Source organism: Scyliorhinus torazame, chromosome 13 (assembly GCF_047496885.1).
Source record: "Scyliorhinus torazame isolate Kashiwa2021f chromosome 13, sScyTor2.1, whole genome shotgun sequence".
Lineage (NCBI taxonomy): Eukaryota > Metazoa > Chordata > Chondrichthyes > Carcharhiniformes > Scyliorhinidae > Scyliorhinus > Scyliorhinus torazame.
In genome coordinates this window covers 81354697-81366297 of record NC_092719.1, presented here as the reverse complement: position 1 = coordinate 81366297, position 11601 = coordinate 81354697, and positions in this window count along the sequence as shown.

Sequence of the window (11601 nt, the reverse complement as noted above, 5' to 3'; positions counted from 1 at the left end):
TCAGAAAGACGAGGGGAGAGAGCAGCCAGGCAACAGCAGGCCGACCCCATACTGAAGGTGGATTGGCGATACTCCACGGTCCCAACGTGGAAGTCTGGCGGGAGGAAGAAATTGCAAATGCACTTCAACCTGCTCTCCACCGGAAAGGCAGTGCACCAGCTCCACTAGACACGAGCATGGAGACGAAGCCGGCCGCCTGCTGGGTCACCACCTGAGGATATAGGTAGCCATGAGGGAAATAGCTCAGGTTAAAGACAGACATGGCAGGCTAGTTGCAGCACCAAAAAAGATCAACAAAGCCTTCGCAACTTTCTGCCGAGGACTATACACTTCCGAGCCCCCAGAGGGCGACTTGAAGATGAAGCAGCTCCTCGGCGGACTGGACATGCTGGTTGTGGGAGGGGATAGGAGATGGGTCCTGGAGGCACCACTAGTAGTGGGGGAAGTCATGGAGAGTATCAATACCATGCAGGCAGGGAAAGCGCCAGGGCCAAATGAATTCCCAGCGGACTTCGACAAAACATTTGCACCAGCACTGGCTCCGCACCTGCGGGAGTTGTTCACAGACTCGCTAATAAGGGGCACCCTGCCAACAACACTGCCCTAAGCCTCAATATCGCTCATACCCAAAAGGGACAAAGACCCGAAGGAGTGTGGATCCTACAGGTCTATCTCAGCACTTAATCACAGAATAATACAGTGTAGAAGAGGCCCTTCGGCCTGTCACGTCTGCACCGATGCATGTAAAACACCTGACCTGTCTACCTAATCCTTCTTGCCAGCACCTGACCTGTAGCCTTGAATGTTACGACATGGCAAGTGCTCATCCAGATGCTTTTTAAAGGATGTGAGGCAACCTGCCTCTACCACCCTCTCAGGCAGTGCATTCCAGACCGTCACCATTCTCCTTTGTTCCTTCAATAACCCTTAAACCTCCTGCCCCTCACTTTGAACTTGTGCCCCCTCGAAACTGACACTTTAACTAAAGAGAACAGCTGCTCCCTATCCACCCTGTCCATAGCCCCCATAATCTTGTACACCTCAATCAGGTTGCCCCTCAGTCTTCTCTGCTCCAACAAAAACAACCCAAGCCAAGCGGAGTTGGGAGAGGAGATCAATTGGGGAGCATGGAGTGAGGCACTGCGTAGGGTAAATGGGACCTCCACATGTGCAGGATGAGCCTGATACAGTTTAAGGTGGTGCACAGGGTGCATATGACGCGGGCGAGAATGAGTCAGATCTTTCAGGGGGTAACAGATGAGTGTGAGAGGTGTGGGCGGGGGCCAGCGAATCACGCGGACATATTTTGGGGTTGCGAAAAATTGGGAAGATTCTGGGCGGGAGTGTTCGCAGTCTTAGCCAGGGTAGTGGAGGAGGAGGTGGACCTTTTGTGGCGATATTTGGGTTTCAGAGAAGCCGGAGCTCATGGAGAGGCGGAAGGCCGATGTCTTGGCCTTCGCCTCTCTGATTGTACGGCGGTGAATTTCGTTGGAGTGGCGGTTGGCATCACCACCGTGGGTAGCGGCTTGGTTGGGTGACCTGTATGACTTCCTGCGATTAGAGAAGATAAAGTATGAGTTAAGGGGCTCTTCAGCGGGGTTTGAGGAAAGGTGGGGGATGTTTGTGACCGTGTTTGAGGGGCTGTTCGTCGCGGGGGTGGGGGGTGAAAAAGAGGGAAAGTCAGTACAGACTGTATAGTTGATTGTTGGGAAGCATGTTTCCCGGGGTGTTAATTCGCTGTAACATGTTTTGATACATGTTTGTAATAAAATACATTTTTTTAAAAAAGAAAACAACCCAAGCCTATCCGACCTCTCTTCATAATGTAACTATTCAACATCTTGGTGAATCGCCTCTGCACTCCCTCCAGTGCAGTCACATCCTTCCTATAAGGTGGCAACCAGAATTGCACACAGTACTCCAGCTGTGGCCTCACCAAAGGTCTATACAACTCCAACATGACCCTTCCTGCATTTGTAATCTACGCCTCGATTGATGTCCCAGATGCCTTTTTCACCACCCTATTAACCTTCCCTTCTGCCTTCATATCTATGCACAAACACTCCAAGGTCCCTTTGTTGCCCAGAACTTTCCAGTGCCAGGCCATTCATTGAATACTTCCTTGTCACCCCATTACTCCTTCCAAAGTATATAACTTTACACTTTTCAGGGTCAAATTCCATCTGCCACTTTCCTGCCCATTTGACCATCCCGTCTATATCTTCCTGTAACCCAAGACACTCAACCTCACTGTTAACCACCCGGCCAATCTTTGTGCCATTCACAAGCTTACTGATGCTACCCCCACCCCATAGTCATCTATGTTGTTTCTGTAAATGACAAGCAATAGGGGTCCCAGCCCAGATCCCTGTGGTACGCCACTGGACATTGGCGTCAAATCACTAAAGCAGCTGTCTGTCATCACCCTGTGACTCCTACAGCTAGGCCAATTTTTAATCCACCGTACCAAGTTACCCTGTATCCCATGTGCAGTTGCCTTCTTTACAAGTTTCCCATGTAGGACCTTGTCAAAGGCTTTGCTGAAATCCATGTAAATTACATCAACTGCACTACCCTCATCCACACACCTGGTTACATGTTCAAAAAATTCAATCAAATTTGTTTGGCAGACCTCCCTCTGACAAAGCCATGCTGACTATTCCCGATTAAACCTTACTTCTCCAAGAGGAGATAGATTCTCTCCTTCCGAATTTTCTCCAATAGTTTCTCTACCACTGACGTGAGACTCACTGGTCTGTAGTTCCCTGGCTTATCTCTACAATCTTTCTTAAATAGTGGGACCACATTAGCTGTTTTTCAGTCCTCTGGAACCTCCCCCGTGGCCAGAGAAGCAAGGTGGCACAGTGGTTAGCACTGCTGCCTCACAGCTCCAAAGTCCCAAGTTCAATTACGGCCTAGGGTGACTATCTGTCGAGAGTTTGCACTTTCTCCCCTTCCTCCGGGTGTTCCAGTTTCCTCCCACAGTCCAAAGATGTGCAGGTTGGGTGGATTGGCCATGCTAAATTTCCCATTAGGTTAGGTTGGGTTACTGGATTACGGGGGTACGGTGGAAGCCTGGTTTAAGGGTGCTCTTTCCAAGGGCAGATGCAGACTCAAAAGGGCCGAATGTCCTCCTTCTGCACTGTAAATTCTATGATTCTCTAAACATTTGGGTCAGAGCCCCTGGAATCTTCTCCCTCACCTCCCACAGCATCCTGCGTGTCAGGTAGTCGCAGAGGACCAGGTGGGCTTTGTCAAGGGCAAGCAGTTAATATCAAATATCAGGCACCTGCTGAACGTGATAATGACCCCATCCAGGGAGAGAACACAAGAAGTGATCACCTCCCTGGCGCAGAAAAAGCCTTCAACAGAGTCGAATGGAAGTACCTCATAGAGGTACTGGCACGATTTGGACTTGGATCAGGGATCACCGCCTGGGCGAAATTACTGTACAGCGTCCTATAGCGAGCGTAAAGACAAACATACCAGCTCCAGGTACTTCCGGCTTCACAGAGGCACAAGGCAGGGATGCCCTCTTTCCCTGCTGCTGTTTACTCTGGCTATTGAGCCACTGGCGATCGCCCTGAGGGCGGCAAAGGGGTGGAGAGATATTCAAAGGGGAAAGAGAGAGCAAAGAGTCTCACTCTATGTGGATGACCTGCTTCTCTACATCTCGAACCCCCAGACCAGCATGGAAAGGATAATGAAACCCCTAAAGGAGTTTGGAACCTCCTCAGGTTACACGCCTAACCTGAGCAAGAGCGAGATCTTCCCTATAAATCTGCAGGGGGGAGGGACAGAGCTGGAGGGTCTGCCATTTAAGCAGGTCCAGACCAAATTCCGCTACCTGGGGATAGCCCACAAATGAAACCTGCCAAGTCTGGTGGAGAAAGTAAAAAAGGACCTGCCGAGGTGGGGCCCACTCCCACTCTCCCTCGCAGGGAGAATACAGACGATCAAAAAGAACGTACTGCCTAGGTTCCTCTTTCTGTTCAGATCCCTCCCAATCTGCATCACTAAGGCCTTTTTCAATACAGTCGACAGGCTAGTCATGGTACATTTGTGTGTGTGTGTATGGGGGGGAAGAGCCTGAGGGTCCAAAAGAATGTGCTGCAAAGGGGGAAAAATGTGGGTGGCCTGACCCTTCTGAACCTTCAGTTCTACCACTGGGTAGCCACTGCAGAAAGAGTACGTGGATGGGTCAAGGAACCAGTAGCAGAATGGGTGAGGATGGAGGAGAGTTCCTGCACAGGGACATCCCTCCGAGCCATAGTCCCAACACCCCCCCCCGCAGCTAAATACTCAAGGAGCCCAGTGGTAGTAGCTGCGGACATGGTACCAAATGAGGCAACACTTTGGCCTAACCGAAATGACCACCATGGCCCCCATCTGCAAGAACTGTAGGCTCATTGCCGCAATAATGGATGCCACCTTAAAAAGGTGGAAACAGAACGTGTATCTGACGGTGTTTAGATACATGTACACGGATGATAGAGCATCGATCAGTGGGGAACTCATGGAGAAGTTTCAGCTACCAAGAGGAAATGACCTGAGATACAGTCAGGTCAAAAACGTCATTCGCAAAGAAACAACAATGTACCCCGGGATACCAGGACACTTGTTAGTAGAACTGCTGGAGGTGGGCGACCTGGGTGAGTGGAACTGCGCGGACATGTACGGGTGACTGTTGAAGGAGTTTTGCTTCCCCCGGATGAGGCAAGAGAAAAATGGGAGGAGGAACTAGGCAAAGAGATAGGGGGAGGACTCTGGATCGAAGCATTGCACGGCGAACTTTACCTCCATGTGAGCCTAATGCACCTAAAGGTGGTGCACAGAGCGCACCTAACCAGAACACAGATGAGCTGGTTCTTCACAGAGATAGAGGGCAAATGCAAATGGTTCCAGGGAGGCCTGGCCAACCACACCCACATGGTCTGGGCTTGCTGCAGACTTGTCGTGTATTGGACAACCTTCTTTGAGGCCATTCCAGGGTCAGAAGAAACCTTCAACAGGATGTGGACAAAATTCACCAACTTGTTTCAAGACCTTTTCGTAGCCAGCAGCTTGTAGAGTAAGGGGGGTGGGGGAGGCATGGGCATGCCACAGGGTAGAGAGAAAAAGGAAAGGGGTGAAAGGGAAAAGGACAGGGGGAGAGGAAGGTGGGGTGGCTACAGCATGTACAAGAAACGCGAGGGAAAAGCAGGAGGGACAAATCTGCAAGGCACTGGTTCAATGGCAAGCTAAGGCCCAAGCCAAATTGTATAGAAATGCCTGTAAATATGTGTTTGGCCATATTGGGGAATGTAAAATATGTATGCCGGTTAAAGGGGGGGTCAAGGCCAAAGTTGGTGTTGTGAAGATGCTCACTTGTGAATATATGTATTGGTTTATGTGGAGTTTTGTAATTCATAAATTGTTGGATATAAAAGATGAAAATTTAAAAAAAAACATTTTCAAATTAAAAAGGGTGCCTTGGCTAACATTCAAGTAGACCCTGAGGTGCAGCCCCACTATTTTCGAGCCCAGTGTGTCCCCTACGTGTTACTGATGAAGGTCGAGGTGGAGCATGGCCAGCTGGAGAGTCTTGGAATCATCAGGCCAGTAGGATTCGCCGATTGGGCGGCACCGGTAGTCCGGATACTGAAACCGGATAACATTGTTCAACATTGCGATGACTGTAAATTAACATTGAATAGGGCATACCAAGTGAAGGTATCCATTGCCGCTGATCGAAGGTTTGTATGCAAAATTGGCTGGAGATCATTCGTTTGCAAAACTTGACATGAGCCACGCATTTCTCCAACTAATTTTGGACCCTGAGTCCTAGCAATATATGACTATAAATACCTACAGGATTACCATTTGAAGTGCCATCGGGCAGCACGGTAGCATTGTGGATAGCACAATTGCTTCACAGCTCCAGGGTCCCAGGTTCGATTCCGGCTTTGGTCACTGTCTGTGCGGAGTCTGCACATCCTCCCCGTGTGTGCGTGGGTTTCCTCCGGGTGCTCCGGTTTCCTCCCACAGTCCAAAGATGTGCAGGTTAGGTGATTGGCCGTGATAAATTGCCCTCAGTGTCCAAAATTGCCCTTAGTGTTGGGTGGAGTTACTGGGTTATGGGGATAGGGTGGAGGTGTTGACCTAGGGTAGGGTACTCTTTCCAAGAGCCGGTGCAGATTCGATGGGCCAAATGGCCTCCTTCTGCACTGTAAATTCTATGATAATCTATGATCAGCTTGCACCATCTTTCAGCATGTCATGGAAAACATTCTGAGGGGACTGTGGCGGGTGGCGGTTTACATGGACAACTTCTGGTCAAGGGAGCCACGGAGCGCGAACAGTTGAGCAACCAAGAGGAAGTCCTCCGCTATTTTTCAGAGACAGGCATCTGCCTAAACAGGAAAAAGTGTATCTTCCAAGCCAGAGAGGTTGACTACTTAGGGTACCGCATAGACCGGGACGGCCTGCATCTGATGAAAAAGAAGGCGTGAGCGATTGGCCAAGCCTCCACTTCGGGAAAGACGATGGAAGTGCACTCTTTTCTGGAGTTCGTGAATTATTACGGAAAGGTCATCCCAGGCCTTGCGATCATACTCAGTCCTCTGCATACCCTGCTAAAAAAAAACAGGAGTGGGCATGGAGAGCACCTAAGAAGGTGGCGTTTGCTTGGGTAAAGAGGCAATTAACGTCGGCTGGCCTGTTGACACACTACGATCCTGCTAAACCGCTGGTGGCCACATGTGGTGTACCCCGCATGGCATTGGCACTGTATTGTCACACCATATGGACGACGAGAAGGAACGACCAATCACATTCACATCCAGGACGTTGGCCGCGATGGAGCAAAACTACCCGCATATTGAAAAAAAAGGGCTGGCCATGGTATTCGCGGTCAAAAACGTCCATCAGTATGTATATAGGTGTCATTTTACTATCCTGACAGACCACAAGCTGTTATTGGACCTGTTTAAAAAACAAGGAGGTCTCGCTGATAGCATCCGCCAGGATCCACGGATGGGCCCTATTACTGGCGGCGAATGAGTATACATTTGAAGATCAGCCAGGCACTCAAATTGTGAATGCCGACATGTTGACTCCCTCTGCCGACGCACCCACCGTCTCCCCCAATGGCTGACCAAGTTGTCACAACATTAAATTTCTTGGATATATCACCAGTTACTGCGGCCCAAATCCGTGAGTAGACACAGACACCCTTTGTCAAAGGTTCGCCACTTCGTGCTGTACTGAGGTCAGCATTGGATGTTGCCTGAGGAATTACAGGCCTTCTTGACCAAGATATTAGAATTCAGTGCTGAGGGTGGCATCCTCCTGTGGGGAACTCGAGTCGTGGTCCCTCGCCAGGACCAGGACCCCATACTACGGGATCTGCACAATGAGCATCCAGGGGTTTTGAACATGAAAATGCTCGCCATTAGTTGCATCTGGTGGTCAGACCTAGATGGAGACATAGAGAGACTGGCTCAACAATGCAGTATCTGCCAGGAGCAACATAAACTTCCACCCACTGCGCCTCTCCACCCATGGGAGTGGCTGGGCCGATTTGGATGCAGTTCCATGCCGACTTTACAGGCCCCTTTCTGGGATGCATGTTTCTGATCATCATCAATGCTCAGTCAAAGTGCCTCGAGGTACACAAGATGACGTCCACTACATTGAGGGAAATGATCGAGAAGCTTTGGCTCTCATTCAGTACTCATGACATTCCAGAAGAGCTGGTCATGGATATCGGCATGCCCTTTACCTGCGAGGAGTTTGGGGTTGTATGAAAGCCAACGGGATGTGGCATCTCCGCACACTCGTACCACCCAACCTGAAGGGCGGCACAGACTTTAAAACAAGGTCTTGTCATGTGAGAGTACCTTTAAGAAATGGGTGTTTATAAAAGGGTGTGTATATAAGTATCTGTAGTGAGAGTACCTTTAAGAAATGGGTGTTTATTACTGCAGTGATGTCAGAGAGTGGGTGGAGCTGGGCTGTCTGTCAGCTTTTTACTTTTGTTTTAGGCTGTTTGCTGCAGGGTGTGTTTTAGTTTCGTTTTCCGTGTTGGAGCTGAAGCCAGACCAAGCAGGGGTACTGCTGTTCTCTCTGCCATCAAAAGACTATCTCTTGATCATTTGGTGAATTCAGAATTATCAATGTTCTCAGTAGTGAATGTAAACCTGATGTGCTTCTGGTAAAAGGTGTTTTAAGTCTTATGGATGTTAAAAGGGAAGCTTAAAGGATTACTTAATGTTGTATTCTTTGGGGGTTGTATTTGAATTAATGGTTGCTAAGATGTTCACTGTATGTTTTAAAAAGGTTAACTTGAGTTCATAGAATAAACATTGTTTTGCTTTCAAAAATACTTTTCCATTTCTGCTGTATCACACCTGTAGAGTGGGATGTGTGCTCCCCATACCACAATCTATTAAAAGTTGTGGGTCAGGTGAACTCCATGATACACTTTGGGGTTCTCTAAACCCTGGCCCATAACAGCCTAAATAAGTAGACCTCAGGGGCTGGCTAGGATTCTATTTTGCTACCGCATCAACCCAGACGCAATGACCGGTGTAGCACCAGAAGAACTTTTGAAGGGCATGCAGCTCCAGACCCGCCTCAGCGTCATATTGACTGGAACGTATGGTGCAATCAGGAGAAACGGGGGCGGGGGAAGCGTGAGAAGACTGCCCGTGGGGTAGCACGGTAGCATTGTGGATAGCACAATTGCTTCACAGCTCCAAGGTCTCAGGTTCGATTCCGGCTTGGGTCACTGTCTGTGCGGAGTCTGCACATCCTCCCCGTGTGTGCGTGGGTTTCCTCCGGGTGCTCCGGTTTCCTCCCACAGTCCAAAGATGTGCAGGTTAGGTGGATTGGCCATGATAAATTGTCCTTAGTGTCCAAAATTACCCTTAGTGTTGGGTGGGGTTACTGGGTTATGGGGATAGGGTGGAGGTGTTGACCTTGGATAGGGTGCTCTTTCCAAGAGCCGGTGCAGCCTCGATGGGCCGAATGGCCTACTTCTGCACTGTAAATTCTATGAGTCTGGTGATGCAATTTATATTCGGAACTTGGGCAATGGCACCAAGTTGGTTCCTAGGATGACAATACAGCAGACAGGTTCTGTGTCATACCGAGTCCGAGCACAAGACAGAATAATGAAGAAGCATGTGGACCACCTCAAGGAGAGGACACCAGCATTTACTCCAAACTCCTCCGTAGCAGCCAGCACAACACAGAGATGCCAGAAGTTGTCGACTCTGCCCAGGCGTCGGAAGGTTCAGACTGTGAACAGTTGCCTGTGATGGTGCCTCCTAGGAAATAAGCAAGGACAGCATTCCCCGACATGATACATGCCCTCTGAGTCAGCCCTCCAGACACAGGAAGAGCAGCTGTCGGCAATGAAGAACAGGTGCCCTCCTGTTCCACCTTCCTCGGAGCGGAGGGATGTTATGACTTGCACAAGACCTACGGGGACTGACCGATTAGCTTCCCCGTGAGCCTTGTGGAATACGAGCTTTCCCGATGAGAGGTAATGGACTCTAACATAAAAGCCAGCCCAGATGGGAGCCGGCCTAGAGAGGTCCCGGCAGAGACCTGTTTATTGGTTGCTTAAAACAAATCATTTTACTTCATGTTCTCAAATCTGACTCCTCTGTGACCATAAAACATCCTAATTTTGTTTGCTTGGCTTAGAACCCGACCATCCATTATTCATGTTGACACACCTATGCCCCAGGGAAAACATTGCTTGGTTGCCGGCTTTGGTTCTCTGATCTCTGCTGTCAGTTTCACAATATTTATTTACACAAGGTTAAGTGGCTCCAAGGATTTGTGGTTTCTGTTGATACTTTAAAGGATCTGGGTGATTGACATTTATTGCCTTGTGAAATTACTTTATTTAATATAGCGGAAAGAAATTAATTAATTACTTCTTAAGGTTTAACATGTCCTACTGTCACCATAAGGTCCATTGGTTCTTTACAGTGCATAGTAGGTCAATGGGCAGAGGAGTGCAATAGCTTAGCATGAGTGGCCATGTGGATGGAGAGGCATAGTTTGGTATAGGCAGTAAGGGGCTGGGGGGGCTTATCTTGGCATTGAGAGACACGAGGGGACACCTGTGGAGAGGATTCTCATGCAGATTGGATTCAGAACTCCTCTGAGGTGCCGTGAACCATGACTTTTTGGAAAACCTAGCCCGACCCCATGAAATTGCAGAAAGGTAGGACATACCTAACTCCACAGTGGAGCCAACCAGATCAGGAGTGTCAGGTGCGGTCTTATGACAGTAGCCAGTCCGCACCCTTTAAAGGCACTCCTAAAAATCGGACATCCCAGGATTGCGGTTAGGAATCCCAGAATGAGAACCTGCCTGCCAGTTTCAAAGGGCTCTTGAGTCTTCCCAACTGGGAGAAGATTCATGCCATTGCCTCTGAATAAATGCTTATAAAAGTGTGTTATGTTTGGTTCCAGCTCTATCCTTCACTACTTGTTTTCCTTGAGTATAACAAGGGGTATTGAATGGACTGCTCCTTTTCCTAATGTTTCTGAACAGCGTTCTACATAGAATCCCTACAGAAGAAGGTAATTCGGCTCATTGAGTCTGCACCAAGCCTTTCAAAGAGCACCCTACCCAGGTCCACTCACCCGTCCATCCTGCCCTATCCCCGTAACCCCATAACCTAACCTGCACATTCCTAGACATGAAGGGGCAATTTGGCATGGCCAATCCACTTAATCAACACATCTTTGGACTGTGAGGGGAAACTGGAACACTCGGAGGAATCCCATGCAGACAGGGGGAGAATGTACAAATTCCACATAGACAGTGACCCAAGGCCAGAATTGAACCTGGGTCCCTGTCGCTGTGAGGCAGCAGTGCTAGCCACGTTGCCATCCTAAAGGAGTGTGTGCCATAACGTTTGGGAGGTTGTTTGTTGAGGTGGTTGACTGACAATGCAGCTAAGATTTGATCAGGGGATTGAAAATCAGAAACCTGTCAAAGGCTAGTTAAAGGTACTGTACTGTGAAATTGAAGAATGCTAGGCATTTCAAAAGATCTGAGGGGATTTCAAGGCTTTTCCAGTGTTGTGGGCTTTCTAAGAAGGCTCTGACACTTCAAAAGCAGCAGTTTTAAAAGCATAGGGCTGAGGGAGCAGATGTCAGGAAAGGGAAAATCCCTGGCTTGAATTTTCAATGAATTTTCTGATCTGCTCATCAGCTGTCAGGCAGAGCAGTTCAGAGTGAGAAGGTCACTTCAGAGTTTAAACAGGTCAGACCAGGATGAATAATTTTGACAGAGGGCTGCCTGAGACAGCTTACCCAGGGCTGGAAGGGGCAGTCCAGATAGGACCCCCATCCCAGGGGACGGTCCTGGGGTCAACCCCTTATCCAAAGCCCAAGCACACCCAACTCCTTGGACCCTTGGGAACCCTCTCCCCGCAGCCTGGCAATGGCAGAGGGACACATTAGCAAGGGGTAGACCCCTTGATCCCTCTCGGGGTCCATCGTGCCAGGAAAGCACTTGACAATACTTGCACCAAAGCCTGCCTAGTGGAGTTCCTGCTGTGGGGGTTAAAGCATAATAGTGGGAGGGTTGGG